The following is an 18,928-nucleotide window of genomic DNA, read 5'->3' on the forward strand; positions in this document are numbered from 1 at the left end:
AGAGCAGGAGTACACAGTTGTAATTTGGTCTCAGCTCCACAGTCACCACGACTTGGATTCTATAGCTGGCAACCCCATTCAGGGTCTAAACCACAACTTTGGGAATCCCTGCTCCAGAGGATTAGAGGCAACTCTCAGTTTGAGGAGAGAGGCCTCACAGACTGTACATCATCTGGTGCCGGTACACTGATTTGGTCTCTGCACATACACGCGCACCTGAGGTAAACCTAAGACCCCATCATTTTTTATTCTTGTCATCTCATCCTTCACTGTACATGAGGAGAGCTACATAAGAGATAATCATAGAATCCCTACAGCGTGGAAGCAGGCCATTCAGCCCACAGTGGCCCTCCAAAGAGCATTCCAATCGGACCCAGCACCTACCACTGTAACCCTGCATTTCCCATGGCTAATTCACCCAGGCTGTATATCCCTGCACACAATGGTCAATTTCCCATAGCCTATCCACCCCGACCTGCACATCTTTGGGGTGAGGGATGAAACCTGAGCAAACCCACGCAGACTCAAGGAGAATATGCAAACTCCACACTTGCCTGAGGCTGGGATTGAACCCAAATCTGCTGGTGCTGTGAGATTAGATTAGATTAGATTACTTACAGTGTGGAAACAGGCCCTTCGGCCCAACAAGTCCACACCGACCCGCCGAAGCGCAACCCACCCATACCCCTATATTTACCCCTTTACCTAACACTACGGGCAATTTAGCATGGCCAATTCACCTGACCTGCACATCTTTGGACTGTGGGAGGAAACCGGAGCACCCGGAGGAAACCCACGCAGACACGGGGAGAATGTGCAAACTCCACACAGTCAGTCGCCTGAGTCGGGAATTGAACCCGGGTCTCTGGCACAGCACTGCTAACCACTGAGCCACCACGCCACCCCTTTATCAAAAGGTATTTATGATTTTCTGTATTAATGATTCGTCCGTGCCCTATTCCTCACGGATAATGAAGATTGAGGTTATAAAGTTAAAAATCACACAACACCAGGTTATAGTCCAACAGGTTTAATTGGAAGCACTGCCCCTTCATCAGGTTGCCAGCAGTCCGGGATTTTTCGGGACTCTCCCAGGAACTAAAGGTTAGTTTCTTGGGCATTCCTGTGAACAATGGGGAAGGAAAATGTTATCTTTTCACTCTCTTTGAGCACTTTTTTGTTTTCGCTTGCAAATATTTTGGAGATAGAAACTTCGAGCGATTTTACTGATAGTCGGGAAATTTCTAAACAACTAACATATGCAATGCACTTCCCAATTGGTTTGGAGACACAGTGATCCACAAGGATCAATGTGTTAAGTATCCAAATCCAGGAGGATGGAGATGAGGAAATTGGAGGTCATGTGATGAAATCTCTTGGAATGTCTCCAACCAGAGTTGGGCAACCCTGGTCAAGATTGTGGACAGCTTTGTAAATACTGCTTCTGGACTGAAGAGCTAGAGAAATATCAGGGTGATCCTCCTTCAGAATTCCTCTTGCCAAGGTCTGCTCCCACCCATAGCCTCTCCATCCACTTTATTCTGACTGTGATCATTTCGGGCCTTAATGTGGTCTTTTTGCTTCACACTTCACACCTCAGGTCACACTGAAGGGGAGAATCCAAGATGGAGAACCACACACTCATTGTCATTGGTTGCTTTACTCGCCAGCTCGGTTGGTGTGCAAAACTCTCAGGTAATATTGAGGGGAAATAGAAAGATGGCAAATCTCTCTTTCTTTTACATACTTTCACTTAAAATATTCAAACAAATCACAAACTGCGATTGTATGCCAAGTTGCTTTAAATCTTAAATGGCCAAATCGTTATTGCTATATACAATTTTTGGAGCCCATGAATAAAAAGTAAGTGCATACTATATTAGACAATATGTTTATAAATGAGGTACATTGTACAGTTGCCATCCCAGCTGGAGATGAAGGACTTGCTAGCAATGTCCCTTGCTATCTTTGGTTCTCATTAATCATGGAAGTGTTCAGTCAGTGTCAGAAGCTGTGTCTCTGTGGTAACCGTCTCGCTGCAGAAGGTTATGAGTTTAAGTCTCCACCAGGTTCATTATCCTTCTTACCTATAACCCCACCCAACCACATTCATGACTGGCACTTGATCTCCTACCCTTGTTGCGAAGAAAAAATGCATCTTCAATCTTTCAATGAGATAGGCACCTGCTCATATTTAGAGAGAATAGAGAGTGATAGAGATGACAGGTAAATCTAACTTTTAAGTTGAACTTGAACCTGAGCTTTCTGGCTCAAAGATATGGACACTACCACTGCACCACAAAATCCCCAATGGATGCAGAGGATGGAAAGTCCAAGTTGTCTCTTATCTGACTTTGCTTCATGAGCAGAAGTTGTTAAAAATCTGTGATAGGTTAGTCAGTCAATTAAAGAGAGGAAGATTAGAGAAAGGAATTTAGCTGGGGCACCCTGTTCAGTGTAGTACCTGAAATGCTAAATGATCTTACTCTTCCAGAAGCTGACTAAATTACTGTTATTTTTGGAAGTGTTGCATTTATATTTCAGATTTCCAGCTCTCAATGTTTTATCAGATGAGAATATTGTCAGTTCCATTCTGGGCAATTCTCACCTTATCTTCTCTCTGAAGATGCTGCTTTATCCGATTCAGTTTAGTGAAATAATCAACGGGACGTTTGTCCCGAAGGCTGTGACATGGGTTCAGTGAACTGTGAAACAAAATAAATATGAAGATTCAACAAATGTTAATTGCAAAACAGGAGAATTGTGGATCCACTGCTTAGGAATACTGATGTCTAGAGATCACATGAGAAAGACACAAACAACAACATCAATTGCTGGGAAAGCTCAGCAGGTCCGGCAAACATTTATCGAGAGAAAGCAGAATTAATGTTTTCGGTTCCAGTGACCCTTTTTCAAAGGGTCTTCATATGCTTCTTCATCTGTTCTGAGAATGGGTCACTGGACCTGAAATGTTAACTCTGCTTTCTCTCAACTTGACTAGGTCCTGCTAACAACCATGAACAGACCCTTTCCCTTGTGTTTGCGCTAAATAGTAAGGCAAGTATCTCTGGCCGAGGGGGCAAAGTGCTAAAAGGCAAGGCCAGCTCACAATGCTATGAGCCAGCAGTTAAACTCAGAGTGAGTGCATGTTAAGAAAGCAAGTGAACAGGTTGAAGTGCAGCCTGGCCCAGTCCTAAAGAAGGGTTACCCCTGAAATGTTGAGTCTTCCACCTCCTGATGCTGCCTGACGTATTGAGTTCTTCCAGCCTCCTGCTTGTTTACTTTGGCTCAGTCCTTGAGTTGGGTGTGTGTCCTTGAGCACACGACATCTTTGCTGCAGCATTACAGTGGTAATTGTTGGTGTAGTCCAAGGTGTGGCATTGAAGTGGCATACTGTGAGTGGACCGGAGGAATGCCATGAAGGACTTTGGAGTTGGCACATGTTGGATGCCAACATTTGTGGATGTGTGGTCGATGCCCATGGTGTGTGTCTTGAAATGTTGTGTCTAACATGGAACTCCTTCAGAGAAAGCAGTGAGCTATAGTCTCCAGGTACTTGCTCTGATCTCTGTGTTGCATTTTCTCGCACCTATCTTCTTTGGCAGGTTTGGTCAGATGTGAGGTTAAGTTGGGCTGTCAACAAGGCATTTAACGAGCTTCAATCCCTGTCAATTGTCACTTTGCCACAGCCCAGCAAGAATCTCACCACACTGTTTATATAAAAAATAAAAGATGGAGCATGTTGCTCCTAACATTGGGATAGATCTTGTTGGACTTCTCCTTCACAACTCAGTAAAGCTCATGTCAGTCAGGCCTCAATAAGATTCCATCCTTTGTTAATTTGGTAGCCCCTCTTCTCCCAGAAGTATCAGGTAATCAGTTAAAAATCACACAACACCAGGTTATAGTCCAACAGGTTTAATTGGAAGCACTAGCTTTCGGAGCGCTGCTCCTTCATCAGGTGGTTGTGAAGTACACCATTGTAAGACTCAGAATTTATAGCAAAAGTTTCCAGTGTGATGTAACTGAGATTGTATATTGAAAAAGACCTGGATTGTTTGTTAAGTCGCTCATCTTTTAGAATGACAATTTTGGTTTCTGTTCTTTCATGTGGACACAAACCCACATGTACACATGCACATGTAAGTTTGTGGGGTGAATTTGTACTTGCAGAATTAAGTTTTACTTTGCTCAAAACTGCATGAATCCTTGTAAGGTTCTGTAAATCCGTTTTTTAGATTAAAATCAGTCTAACCATTGTGGCACAGACAGTCTCACACAGGGAAGCTAACACCTTCAATACATTATCTAGGCTGACACACCCAAAGTTAAAGTTCACTTGAGAATGTAACTTTTAAAAGAGTTTTGCGACTTGCATATGAAAGAACTGAAACCAACATGGTCATTCTAAAAGATGAGAGACTTAACAAACAATCCAGGTCTTTTTCATCACATTGTAAACTTTTGCTATAACTTCTGTGTCTTACGATCTTATACTCCACAACCACCCGATGAAGGAGCAATGCTCCGAAAGCTAGTGCTTCCAAATAAATCTGTTGGTTTATAACCTGGTGTTGTGTGAGTTTTAACTTTGTCCACCCCAATCCAATACTGTCCAAATCAGATAATCAGCGGTTACATATCCACATATGTACATGCACTGAAGCATCTCTTGAGGAATACATGTGGATATAATTTTGCACCTTGACTCATGGACAGACAGTTGGGTACTTGTGAACATGCATAGACTGATAGATATGAGCACAAGGACACACACACTGATTAACAGTTGAATGGACAGTGGTACAGGTGGGCAGACAGGACATGGGACACATGGACAGGAAGACTGAAGAGCTTATAAAATGCATCAAATTAGATAGAGTCATAGAGTTGGACAGCGTGGAAACAGACCCTTCAGTCCAACTCGTCCAAGCTGACCAGGTATTCTAAATTAAATCTAGTCCCGTTTGCCACCATTTGGCACATATTTTCTAAACCCTTCCTATTCATATACCCATCCAGATGCCTTTTAAATGCTGTAATTGTACCAGCCTCCACCACTTCCTCTGGCAGCTCATTCCATACACATACCACTCTCTGCGTGAATAAGTTGCCCCTTAGGTCTCTTTTAAATCTTTCCCCGTCACCTTAATCCTGTGTCCTCTAGTTTTGGACTCCCCCACCCCAGGGAAATGACCTTGAGTATTTAGAGAAAGTGAGGACCCCAGATGCTGGAGAGTCAGAGTCAAAAAGTGCAGTGCTGGAAAAGCACAGCTGGTCAGGTAGCATCCGAGGAGCAGTAGAGTTGACATCTCGGGCATAAGTCCTTCATCAAGAATGTGGGTGTGGACAAGGGGGCTGAGAAATAAATAGGAGGATGGGGGTGGGGGTAAGATAGGTTGGAAGGTGATAGGTAGATGCAGGTGGGGGGATTGATGGTGGCAGGTCAGAGGGGAGGGTGGAGCTGATAGATGGGAAGGAAGATGGACAGGTGGGCCAGTTCAAGAGGGTGGTGCCACGTTGGAGTGTTGGATCTGGGATGAGTTAGTGGGGGAAGGGGAGATGAGGAAGCTGGTGAGATCAATGTTGATGTTGTGTGGTTGGAAGGTCCCAAGGCAGAAGATGAGGCGTTCATCCTCCAGTCATCGGGTGGCTTGGATTTGGCGGTGGAGAAGGCCCAGGACTTGCATGTCCTTGGTGGAGTGGGAGGTGGAGTAAAAGTAGTCAGCGCAAGATGCAACCCTCAAACTCGGCACCACCCTCTTGAACTGTCCTACCTGTCCATTACCAACTCAACCTCCACTCCCGGCACCTTCCCCTGCAACCGCAGGAGGTGCAAGACTTGCGCCCACACCTCCCCCCTCATCTCCCTCCAAGACCCCAAAGGAAACTTCCATATCCGCCACAGATTCACCTGCACCTCCACACACATCATCTATTGCATCCTCTGCACCCGATGTGGCCTCCTCTATATTGGGGAGACAGGCCGGCTACTTGCGGAGCGTTTCAGAGAACACCTCTGGGACACCCGGACCAACCAACCCAACCACCCTGTGGCTCAACATTTCAATTCCCCCTCCCACTCCACCAAGGATATGCAGGTCTTTGGACTCCTCCATCGCCAGACCACAACAAAACGACGGTTGGAGGAAGAGCGCCTCATCTTCTGCCTAGGAACCCTCCAACCACAAGGGATGAACTCGGATTTCACCAGTTTCCTCATTTCCCCTCCCCCCACCTTGTCTCAGTCAAATCCATCGAATTCAGCACCGCCTTCCTAACCTGCAATCTTCTTCCCGACCTCTCCGCCCCCACCCCAGTCTGACCTATCACCCTCACCTTGACCTCTTTCCACCTATCACATTTCCGACGCCCCTCCCCCAAGTCCCTCCTCCCTACCTTTTATCTTAGCCTGCTGGACAAACTTTCCTCATTCCTGAAGAAGGGCTTATGCCCGAAACGTCGATTCTCCTGTTCCCTGGATGCTGCCTGACCTGCTGCGCTTTTCCAGCAGCACATTTTCAGCATCTTCCTTCCCACCTAGCTGCTCCACCCTCCCCTCTGACCTATCACAATCAGCTCCAACCTGCATCTACCTATTGCCTTCCCAGCAACCTTCTCACTACCCCCACCCCCACCCCCACCCTCTTATTTATCTCTCAGCACTTTTGACCCCCCCACCCCCACATTCCTGTTGAAGAGCATATGCCTGAAATGTCAGTTGCTGCACACTCTTCATCCTTGTCTATTTATCCTATCCATGGTCCTCATGATTTTATAAACCTCTATAAGGTCACCCCTGAGACCAGAATTGCATGCAGTATTCCAAAAGTGGCCAATGTCCTGTACAGACACAACATGACCTCCCAACGCCTTTACAGTAAGTTCTGCTAATAATGCCGTCATTCCATTCTTGTGCAATCTTGTGTTATAAGAAAGTTGCACAATAGCAGCACCATTATAACCAATACAAACTTTAAATGTTTGCAATTTAAAAACAGTATCCCTAATTTGTGCATCACATTACAGCAAATGCTAACAATAAATAATTGAACAAGCTGCTGAAATGCTGGTACAGTACAGTGCACCTCTGCATGTTTGATGGGAATTTGAAATTGTGCAGGCTGATCCTGAACTGACAGCTGAAGGTGTTTGCCACCTGGCAGCTTCACAAGTTAGGAGAAATCTGAAACACCAGACTCTATCAAATGGCACAAGTCCAGGAGCCTGCCATTGTATTTTTAGGCAGACTAATTTATCCCTTTGAATAATAAATGCAAACATGTTCCATCAAACAAAGCGCGTGATCCCTAAAGAAATGCTGATATCATGTCAATGATAAATTTGTATTAGTATAGGCAGCCCCCCGCCCCCCCCCACCATTATAACAAATGATGAGGCTTCTCATTGCAACTAATGATGCTTTTGCTATATTATTTTTAAGAACCCAGCTAAACAAAATGAGTAGAGAACCCCAACATATGCTGTGTTAACTAACCTTGTGTCATACAAGCAAGGGGAATATTGTGATTAATGCAGTGATCATCTAAGAGGGAGTTATTTATACCAATATAAGGCAGCCATCTTTTATTGCCCATCCCAAGTTGACCTTGAGGAGGTGGTACTGAACTGACAGGACTCCTCCTGCCAAGTCCTGTTCCCTCATTTCACAAATGGCTCAATTTCAGGCAAGGCCAAAGTGAATGTTTTCAATACAATCTGAAGCTCTGCGCCATTATCTGGGGAGGCTTGTCACCAGGATGATAGCAACTAGTCCATCAAGTTGCAGCAATTTCTCAGTCCCAGTGTTAATCTGGTCAAGATTCAGCCTGTCGACGGGGAAGCGGGAGTCACTCTGTCCATCGTTTCGGTTTAGTCACACTCTCCATTATTCCCTATTGCAGGTCAGCCCTCTTTCCCAGGAACATCAGTTGCTCTTAACCCAACATGGAGCATGCACATAACTACAGCCAATCTGCAACATTTTAATGAGGAGACAGAAGAAGAAAGAATCATAGAGCCCCTACAGTGTGGAAGCAGGCCATTCAGCCCATACCGATCCCCTGAAGAATATCCCACTCAGACCTAGACCTGTACCCTATCCACCTAACCCTGTATTTCCCATGGCTAATCCACCCAGCCTGCACATCCCTGGTCACTACAGAATATTTAGCACAGCCAATCCACCAAATCTGCACCTCTTGGACTGTGAGAGGAAACTGGAGCACCCAGGGGAATGAGAATATGCAAACTCTGCACAGACAGTCACCCAAGGTTGGAAGTGAACCCTGGTCCCTGGCACTGTGAGGTAGCAGTGCTAACCACTGAGCCACTGTGCCATCGCAATGGCAGTCCTGCTCACCATTCCCACTATTTCATGGGATGTCCTGCCCATGGCAGGAACTGTGGCTTTCTACCTTTCAGATGACTGTACAGACCAACTCTCAACCTGCAGATATCGGGGTCAAGGGGTAGAATGTTCCTGAGGACAGAGCCGTTACAGGTGCCTTCTTCAGTGACTGCAGTCCTTGGGTTGAGGATGCTTTCCAGACCTTTGCCCAGGGATTCCCAGAATCTGCTCAGGGTCAAGGAAGGAAGACTGATGTCTGTCCAAGGCTTGGAGGGGAATGTGGTTGCGATGGTGTGGCCTTGCTTTATTGTTGGTTTTGCCTCTAGAGTTCCCTGAAAATGAAAGCCCCTTGAAATATTTACATTCTGGGCTCACAGCTTGAGGATGGCGATGTGAGTGAGCTGCCTTCAGGGGAGGAATGGAGGGGATTGAACAAGGAAAACATTAATTCAAACCTGTCATGAGCTGCACGCGGAGGCCATTTGCTGATCACCCATGGAGTGTTTGTAATAAGAAGGTGTACAGAGGAACCTCGATTATCCGAACGACACAGACAGGGTGTATTTTGTTCAGATAGTTGAATGTTCAGATAATCGAATGCCGGATAACACAGTTTAGCCAAGCATTGGGACCTTGCAATCTTGTTCGGATAATCCGAAGTTTAGATCATCGAATGCCAGACAATTAAGGTTCCTCTCTAAACATGAGTTATAACAGCGCGATGTGTTTAATTATCAAGGGAAAGTTCATCTCAAGGATCTAAGAGCAGCAAAATGTTCAAGTGGAGCATTAAAGTAAAATGTGGGCACACCATGTCCCAACCTGGTGGGAGCTGGGTTTCTACCCTCAGTACCTACAGGGCTAAATGTGTATTCTCAGTCATTCCGTCGGCAGCTATCATGTGCTCCTCAAAAGCAAGAGAGTAAAATTCTGGGCGGCACAGTGGCTCAGTGGTTAGCACTGCTGCCTCATAGCACCAGGGTCCCAGGTTCGATTCCAGTCTCGGGTAGCTTTGTGGAGTTTTCACATTCTCCCTGTGTCTGCGTGGGTGTGCTCCGGTTTCCTCCCACAGTCCAAAGATGTGCAGCTTAGGTGAATTGGCCATGCTAAATTGCCCATAGTGTTCAGGGATGTGTAGGTTAGGAGCATTAGTCAGGAGTAGAGTCATAGAGATGTACAAGGGTCTGGGTGGGTGAAAATGAGGACTGCATAGGCTGGAGATTAGAGCCAAGTGTGTGGTGCTGGAAAAGCACAGCAGGTCAGGCAGCATCCGAGGAGCAGGAAAATTGACATTTCGGGCAAAAGCCTTTCATCAGGAATGAAGGGCTTTTGCCCGAAACATAGATTTTCCTGCTCCTCAGATGCTGCTTAAGGGTCAGGGTAGACTTGTTGGGCCAAATGGCCTGTTCCCACACTGAAGGGATTCTATTCTTCGATTCAAAAATGGAAGGTAAGTTCACCGGCTGAATCAAAACCACAATAAAACGAAGAACAGTGGATGCTGGCGATCTGAAACAAGGATAGAATGTACTGGAGAAATTCAACATCTCAGGAGAGAGAAAAACAGTCTGATGAAGAGTCACTAAACTTGAAATATTAACTCTGTTTTTCTCTTCAAAGATGCTGCCGGACCTGCTGTGTTTTCCCAGAACTTTCTGTCTTTGAATCAAAACTACCATTGACACACAGGGCTATGGGGAAAGCGACATGCTCACTACAAATATCAGGAACAAGGTGAGGCACAAGAGTTCAGGAAAAGCAAAGGCATACTCTAGACAGAAGAACCAAAAAGTAATAAGTTGCGACTGTCGAGTGGTGTCAGGAGAATTTAAATAGAGCTCACTGCAAGACCTCAACAAATAAAACCTTCACATGGCAAGGAGCTAATTGGGAATAAAATATTTTTGACATCTATATGAAGGATATTTAATTTAGGTTGAACAAATCTATTATGTTAATCACAATCCCAGCATTTCAAGACACTTATTATATTCATGGATATTTCAGGAAAAGAACAATCAGTTAACCATTAACCCACATAGGATGAAACTTGATTGTCAACACATCAATTGTGAAAACTAAGTGAATAAGAATAACAAAAATATTTATCTCTTCATATAAAGATTTGTTATTTCAATGCAAATTTTACACATTTACATTTAACTAATCAAGCAGTCCACCCATGGATAGATTCATTTAATAATGTGCTTTTGCCAATATCATACCTGTAACATTTGGTGCTCATCCTCTGTGTCATTTCAGTCAGTTCAATGCTCACAGGCACTATTCAGATGCAGGCGTCCAGCAAGGTCTGTCACCAGCGCTGAGACAATGGAACAAATCTCCTCCCTCCTTAGTACCTCCCCCTAAATACGAAACTTGTTCAGTGATACATATCATTAGAACACAAGGCTTCTACTCAAGTCTTAGCAACAAGCCACACAGAGACTCATGAGCTAGGCAACATTTTTTAATCATGCAAAGGATGTGACTGGGTTCAATATTTATTGCCCATTCCTAGTTACCCTTGAGAAGGTGGTGGTAAGCTGCTTTCTTGAACCATTACAGACCATGTAATATAGGTAGACCCACAATGCCATTGGGGAGGAACTTCCAGGATTTTGTTCTAGTGACACTGAAGGAATGACAAATGATATTTCCAAGTCAGGATGGTGAGTGACTTGGAGAGGAACTTTCAGGGGGTGGAGTTCCCATGTATCTGCTCCAGGATGGAAGTGGTCATGGGTTTGAAAGGAGCTGTCTAAGAACCTTTGGTGAATTTCTGCAGTGCATCTTATAGATAGTACACACTGCTGCTACTGAGTGTTGGAGGTGGAGGAACTGAATGTTTGTAGATGTGGTGCCAATCAAGTGGGTTGTTTTATCCTGGATGGTGTCAAGCCTCTTGAGTGTTGTTGGAGCTGCACCCATCCAGGCAGGTGGGCAGTATTCCATCACACTCTGGACTTGTGCCTTGCAGATGGTGGACAGGCTTTGGGGACTCAAGAGGTGAGTTACTCACTGCAGAATTTCTTATCTTTCACCTGCTGTTGTAGCCACAGTATTTAAATGGTGAGTCTAATTCAGTCTCCGGTCAATGGTAACCCCTAGGAATATGATGGGGGAATTGGGGTGTCAGTGATGTTAATTCATTGAATGTCAATGGTGATTGTTGGATTGTCTCTTATTAGAGATAGTCATTGCCTGGCATTTATGTGGCACAAATGTTACTTGCTACTTGTCAGCCCAAACCTGGATAGTGTCCAGATCTTGCAGATGGACTGCTTCAGTATCTGAAGAGTTATGGATGGTGTTAAACATTGAGCCATTATCCCCACTTCTGACCTTATGATGGAGGGAAGGTCATTGATGAAGCAGTTGAAGATGGCTGGCCCCACTCAGAGGAACTCTTGCAGAGATGTCCTGGAGTTGAGACACTGATCTCCAACATCACAACCACCTTATTTGTGCCAGGCACAACTCCAACTACTCGAGACTCTTCCTCAAATTCCCACTGACTCCAGTTTGGCGAGGGCTTCTTGATGCCACATTCAGTCAAATGTGACCTGGATGTCAAGGGCCGTCACTCTCCCCTCCTTCAGCTCCTTTGTCCGTGTTTGAACCAAGGCTGTAATGAGGTCAATGGGAAACCTAAACCAAGCATCAGTGAGCAGGTTATTGCTCCATAAGTACCACTTGATAGCGCAGTTGATGATCCTGTTCCATTACTTTACTGAAGACTGAAACAGACTGAATGGGTGGTAATTAATTGGATTGAGTTTGTCCTGCTTTTTGTATACAGGACATACTAGGGGAATCTTTCACCTTATATGCTAGATGCTAGTGTTCTAGCTATCTTGGAACAGCTTGGTTAAGTGTACAGTAAGTTCTGGAGCACAACTCTTCAGTATTATTGCTGGAAGATTGTCACTGTCCTTGGCTTTTGCAGTATCCAGTGCCTTCAGGCATTTCTCAAAATTGTATGGAGTGTATTGAATTGGCTAAAGGTAGTCACTTTGCTGAGTATGAGAGAGGAGCCAAGATGTGGCAATTGCATTACAATTCATGTTATTCCTGATTGAAAATACTGTCCATCTTTCATTCTCCAGTTCTATGGGACTAATTAGAACAGTGAAGAATTATTTGCAAAAGGCACCATTCTGTACAATTGTTTAACAGTTGTACCACTGACAGGCTCTCAGATGGTTGCATACAGAAAAGCAAAGACAGAATTCGTTGGTTAAGATGCAGAATAGCTTTTGCAGAGCAAGGCTTTTGCCTTCCTGAGAAGAGCAAAACGCAATGTTCCTTCCTGGGTTGCTGGCCCAATGGTATGTCTCATTACACAGGAGTAATCCTGGCCTCCCCCAGCTACAACAATGGCCTGGTCCTCAAAGTGGCACTAGAGAATCAGAAGGATTGAATGTGAGGGAATGGGTACAGCAGCAGTTTGTGACCGTGGAGAACTATGGGAGGTGGAGAGACATCCTCAGTGAGTGAGGAGGAAGTGCACTGGGCCAGAAAGGTGAGTATTTTAAGGAGAGAGTAAAACGTGAGCCCTAACCCACTGTCTATAGAGTACTTTCAAATAACCTGAGGATGTAAAAAGACCCTAAAAGTCCTTTAGAATGTTCAGGACTGTGGTCTGAAAGGGTCTGAAAGGGTTAAAACTCAGGAGCCCACTATGATGACATCATGAGGACTTGGAGACAGAACAGTTTCAGATCTGGATGGACTGAGATTTTAACATCGGATCCTCCTCCAGGTCTCTGTCACAATGTCTATCAGATCAATGTTAAAAATCACACAACAACCAGGTTATAGTCCAACAGGTTTAATTGGAAGTACACCAGCTTTCAGAGCATCTCTCTGAAAGCTAGTGTGCTTCCAATTAAACCTGTTGGACTATAACCTGGTGTTGTGTGATTTTTAACTTTGTACACCCCAGTCCAACACTGGCATCTCCAAATCATATCAGATCAATGTCACTGATTACTAGCTGCTAACATTCAAGAAACAACATCTTGCTAACAACAAGAGCCTCTTCACATTGGACCAGGAAGTGGTTTAGATGGAATCCCTACAGTGAGGAAACAGGCCATTTGGTCCAATAAATCCACACCGCCTCTCCAAAGAGCATTCCAGCCAAACTCACCCACCTACCCTATCCCTGTAAACCCGCCCTCCTCTCCTACGTGCTAGACTGAGCAGACCCTGTAGTTTCCATCACTTCAAGAGGGTAGTTGTAGTAACATTCATCATGAGCAGCAGCTCATACAGCATGGTCCATATGTCAAACATATCCATCATAGTCTCACATCCTTCACAGGAAATCTTTGGCATCACACTTACTGCTTTGAACAGTTCGAGAGCCATGTGCCAATCAGCATTCTGATGTCTTTTCTGGACATCCCCTAAGGGTGCTCAATGTCTTTTATCAAACCTTTATTCATAGACCCATAAAATAATCCAGCACAGAAACATACCTTTCATCCAACTCGTCCATGCCAACAATACCCCAAATTAACCAGCCCCATTTTCCATCATTTGGCCCCTACCCCTGTAAACCCTTCCTGTTCATTTACCCATCCAGATGCCTTTTAAATATTTAAATTGTACTAGCCTCCTCCATTTCTTCTGGCAGCTCATTCCATACACGTGCCATCCTCTGCATGAAAAGGTTGCACCTTAGGTCCCTTTTATATCTTTTCCACTCTCACCTTAAACCTCTGCCCTTCTGCCCTACCCTGGGGAAAATACCTTGTCTATTTACCCTATCCATGCCCCTCAGGATTTTATAAACCTCTATAAGGTCACCCCTCAGCCTCTGATGCTCCAGGGAAAACAGCCCCAGCCTGTTCAGCCTCCCTCTATAGCTCAAATCCTCCAACTCTGGCAACATCCTTGTAAATCTTTGCTGCACCCTTTCAAGTTTCACAACATCCTTCCGATAGGAGGGAGATCCGAATTGCACGCGGTATTCCAAAAGTGGCCTAATCAATGCCCTGTACAACTGCAACATGGCCTCCCAACTCCTATACTCGATGCACTGAAATCAGAGCAGGAGCTCCTCAGATATCTAGCACAGCCCTGCATTGTCTGGCTGTTGTGGTAAGAAATGGTTGGCACATTAAGGGAGAAGTATCTTTATCTCTTGATGAAGACTGCTTGCTGGTGATAGGCTCTGATCGCTATGTGGGTGCCATCAGTCACACCCAGACCCTGTGTGAGACACGCAATGACTGAGAATCCTATTGCCTTCACTGCCTGACCCTCCGTGTCCAGAGGAACATGGTGGATTGGCGGCAGGCTCTGGTGAAGAGAGCAGCAGTGACCTCTCTAAGGAGGATGTCAGTTGTTGTCTCTGAAAAAAGAAAGATCCCCACTAGCTCCTTGTAATGATCCACAAGACCATAAAAGCATTAGAAATAGGAACAGGAGTGGCCTTTTGGCCCCTTAAGTCTGCCCCACCATTCAACAGGATCATGCCTGATTCATCATGTCCTCATTGCTGCAATTTCCCTGTAACCCTTGAATCCCTGACTGATCAAGAATCTATCTATCTCAGCCTTAAATATCTACAATGACTCTGTCCCCATCGCTCTCTATGTCGTGGAGTACCAAAGACTCAACCCTCTCAGAGAAGAAATTCCTTCTTGGCTCATTCCTAATTGGCTCCCCTTTATTCTGGGACTATGCCCTCTGGTCCTAGACTCTGCCCATGAGGGGAAAGATCCTCTCACCATTGATCCTATCAAGCCCATTGAGAATTCTATATATTTCAATGAGTTCACCTATCATTCTTATAAACTCCAGGGAGTAGAGATCAGATCTGTTTAGATTTTGCTGATAAGGTAATCCCTCCATAGCAGTGAACCTTCCCTGAACTGCCTCCAATGAAATTATGTTTTTCCTTAAATAAGGAGACCAAAGCTGCAGACAATACTCCAGATGTGGTCTCTCTCCAGCACCTTGTATGGTTGCAGTAAGATTTCCCCATTCTTCTACTCCACTCACCTTGAAATAGGGGCCAACATTACATTAGGCTTCCTGATTGGCTGCTAGGCCACTGGCAAAGAAATGAAGAAATATTCTTCCTCTCAGGGTGACTGAAATGGAAATGCCAACCAGTCCTGGTGATCACAAATTCTCGTCCAGAAGCCTGCATAGGTGTGATGTGATGACTCGATAAATCCTGTCTTTGACACTGTTTCTCACTCAGTTGCAAACAGCTGTTAATGCAGATAGTGGGCGGCACGGTGGCACAGTGGTTAGCACTGCTGCCTCACAGCGCCAGAGACCCGGGTTCAATTCCTGCCTCAGGCGACTGACTGTGTGGAGTTTATACGTTCTCCCCGTGTCTGCGTGGGTTTCCTCCGGGTGCTCCGGTTTCCTCCCACAGTCCAAAGATGTGCAGGGTCAGGTGAATTGGCCATACTAAATTGCCCGTAGTGTTAGGTAAGGGGTAAATGTATGGGTGGGTTTCGCTTCGGCGGGTCGGTGTGGACTTGTTGGGCCGAAGGGCCTGTTTCCACACTGTAATCTAATCTAATCTAATAGTTAATGCAGGTAGAGTTGTCTCTGATGTTTCCGGTGGTGGTTCCTCTGCAGTAGAAGAACTGGGAGAAGAATGTTTAAAAGACATTTGGATGGATACATGAATAGGAAAGGTTTTGGAGGGATATGGGCCAGAAGGAGGCAGTTGGGAATAGTTTAGTTTGTGGTGATGTTCAGCATGGACTGGTTGGACCGAAGGGTCTGTTTCTGGGCTGTATGAGTCAATGACTCTATAACCGCAAAAGTAACATTGTCATTTCAAGAATGAATTGGATCTCGTTATAAGGGCTGAAGGGATCGAAGGGTATGGGGAGAAAGTGGGAACAGGGGACTGAGTTGGATGGTCAGCCATGATCAGATTCAGTGGCAGAGCAGGTGCAAAGGGTTGAATAACCTACTCCTGTCCCTGTTTTCCACATCTCCATGATGTAGCACTGTGCCATATAGCGACAAGATGATTGATTTTTTTTTGGTGTCAATTATCTGAAGTGTTGAGCGTCTTGACTGGGCAGAAGTTAATTTGGAACGGGAAGTTAGTTCCAGCGAGTTAAGTAAATTAGAAGATGCAAATGTGTGAAACTGTGAATCTCACCATCTGAGGAGACAGGACTTAATTGTGACACTTTGATCCCGATGCCAAGTTTCTGATTTTTGAACGCTCGTCCAGTTATCTCATCGTGCTGCAGCTATTCGCACTTCCTCGGGAAAAGAGACACTGCGGTCTTTGGGATTGTATGGCACCTCTCACAACCTTGAGAAGTGCTTTTACACTAATGAATTCTTATTTCTTTGAGGCGTTTTATTGAAACGCAGGAACCAGTTTGAACAGCTTCCACAAATTGCAAATTTGTTTGTTCAAAATCACACAACACCAGGGTATAGTCCAACAGGTTTATCTTGAAGAACAAACCTTTGGAGCGCTGCTCCTTCATCGTGTAGCGAGCTGATGAAGGAGCAGTGCTCTGAAAGTTTGTACTTCTAAATAAACCTGTTGGATTATAACCTGGTGTTGTGTGATTTTTAACTTTGTCTACTCCAGTCCAACACCAGCACATCCACATCAAGATTTTTTTAAAGCCATGTTAGTTGGGGGATAAATATTGACCAAACCACCAGAAAGAACTCCCTTGCTGATCTTCAAAATAATACCTTGGAATGATTAGCATCCACTTGAGGGGGGCAGCACTCCCTCAATATTAAACTGGAACTGTCAGCGTCTCCACAGTGGGACTCAAACTCAGTAGCAACATTATTACCACAATGTTTATTGATTTCAAAAATGTACTTTATTCATAAAAATATCTTGATATACATACCTTGTCACTGAAGCAGTTCAGTTCTGTACAGTGACATATGAAGAAACAAACATTAGAGTTTGACTCTATCCAACAAACAAACCCAAAGCATTTTGTACTTGCACAGGATTGTAACTTAGATATACTTGAAGCACCAGGAGGGTCTTTAACTGAACGGACCCCCATTTAAGTTCGGTAGAAAGCCTCCGATGGTAGTTTTTCCCCACTGTACCTTGGTGGCAGCTACACCAGGGTTCAGTGCGTCCCTCAGCACATAGTCCTGGACCTTGGAATGGCAGCTTGTTCAACGGAAATAATTGATTTATTTATTGTAAGAAACAGGGCAGCTAATGTGCCCACAGCGAACATCCGCCATTACGATCATCTGATCATCTATTTTACTGATGTTGGCTAAGGGATACATGTTGACCAGGAGAATGCTCTTACCCTTCCCAAGTAATGCCATGGTGTTTTGCAGCTCCCCCTGGGAAAATAGATCAATGGGGACCTCGTTTTGATGATTCAGTGAAAAGGCAGCAGTCAAGAGTGTGACAGCTTTACCCAATCATTTTAATGCACCACGTAATTTTAACAACCCAAATATTTCTTGTAGCTCTCTTGTGGCACTGTATATGGCAAACCAAAAACTGGTGCAGTCTCCAGATAAAGTGGGTTTGTGGAAATGTATAAGATCTTAACGGGACTGAATAGGGTGGACACCTAGAGGATGTTTGCCCCTGTGAGGGAGACTAAAACAAGAGGATACAGTTTCAGAATAAGAGGTCTCCTTTTTAAGATTCGATGAGGGGACAATTTTTTTTCTCTCAGAGGGCGATTTAAGTGTGGAATTCTCCTCCCCAGATGGTTGGGGGAGGCTGGATCTTTACATTTATTCAAGGCTGAGTTTGATAGGTTTTTTGGTGGGAGACCAGAGAGTCACAGATTTAGGGTGGCGGGTGTGGGGCAGACAAGAAAGTAGAGTTGTAACCAAATTAGATCCGCCCTTATGTAAAGGAATTGCAGAGTAAGTTCAGGGGGCCAAAGGCCTGTCACTATGTCCCTATGAGGTGGACTATTGGACAATGCATGCTGGTTTAAGATTTCTGAGTTAAAAATCACACAACACCAGGTTATAGTCCAACAGGTTTAATTGGAAGCACTAGCTTTTGGAGCGCCGCTCCTTCATCAGGTGGTTGTCCCCGAACGCTAGTGCTTCCAATTAAACGGGTTGGACTATAACCTGGTGTTGTATGATTTTTAACTTTGTCCACCCCAGTCCAACACCGGTATCTCCAAATCATAAGATTTCTGAGAAGTTATAATTGTACTAATGCTGACTGTCAATGATAACCTCTGTTCCTCATAATAGGGCAAACACCTCGGGGGCACAAATAAATCCCACATTCTCATTGGTGTACATGGATCTCAAGTTACCAACAGGTCTTGATGGGCTCTGGAGTGGCGCTGTCTTCAGAGACAGGGAGGCTACAGAGTGGGCTGGTCTGTGAAGCCTGAAGCGGGAATCTCACATCCACGTGGGCATGGTGTGGGCTGGTATTCTCAGGGGAAAAAATGTGTGTTTTGTGATAATAAATAGCAAATAATGTTTCACGTAATTCAACCACCTGCCAGATCATAAATGGAGTTAACACCCGCAATCCCTCAAAATACATCCTTTTGCAAGAAATATTTTTTCTTGACTGCATTAATAATTGCTTGTAGGTGT

General features: G+C 44.8%; 1 long non-coding RNA gene across 1 annotated transcript; it reads right to left on the minus strand.

Annotated features, from left to right (window-relative positions):
- Window positions 1–1,014: 1,014 nt before the first annotated feature.
- On the minus strand, window positions 1,015–10,658 carry LOC148146102 (uncharacterized). The gene is made up of 3 exons (XR_015760774.1): window positions 10,576–10,658; window positions 2,609–2,705; window positions 1,015–1,123 (listed from the first exon to the last, which is right to left on the minus strand). It is a non-coding gene; the product is annotated as an uncharacterized LOC148146102 (long non-coding RNA).
- Window positions 10,659–18,928: the final 8,270 nt, after the last annotated feature.

This window comes from Chiloscyllium plagiosum, unplaced genomic scaffold (assembly GCF_037043375.1).
Source record: "Chiloscyllium plagiosum isolate Xiang-an unplaced genomic scaffold, Cpla_swu_hap1 HiC_scaffold_21, whole genome shotgun sequence".
In the NCBI taxonomy this organism is placed as follows: Eukaryota; Metazoa; Chordata; class Chondrichthyes; order Orectolobiformes; family Hemiscylliidae; genus Chiloscyllium; species Chiloscyllium plagiosum.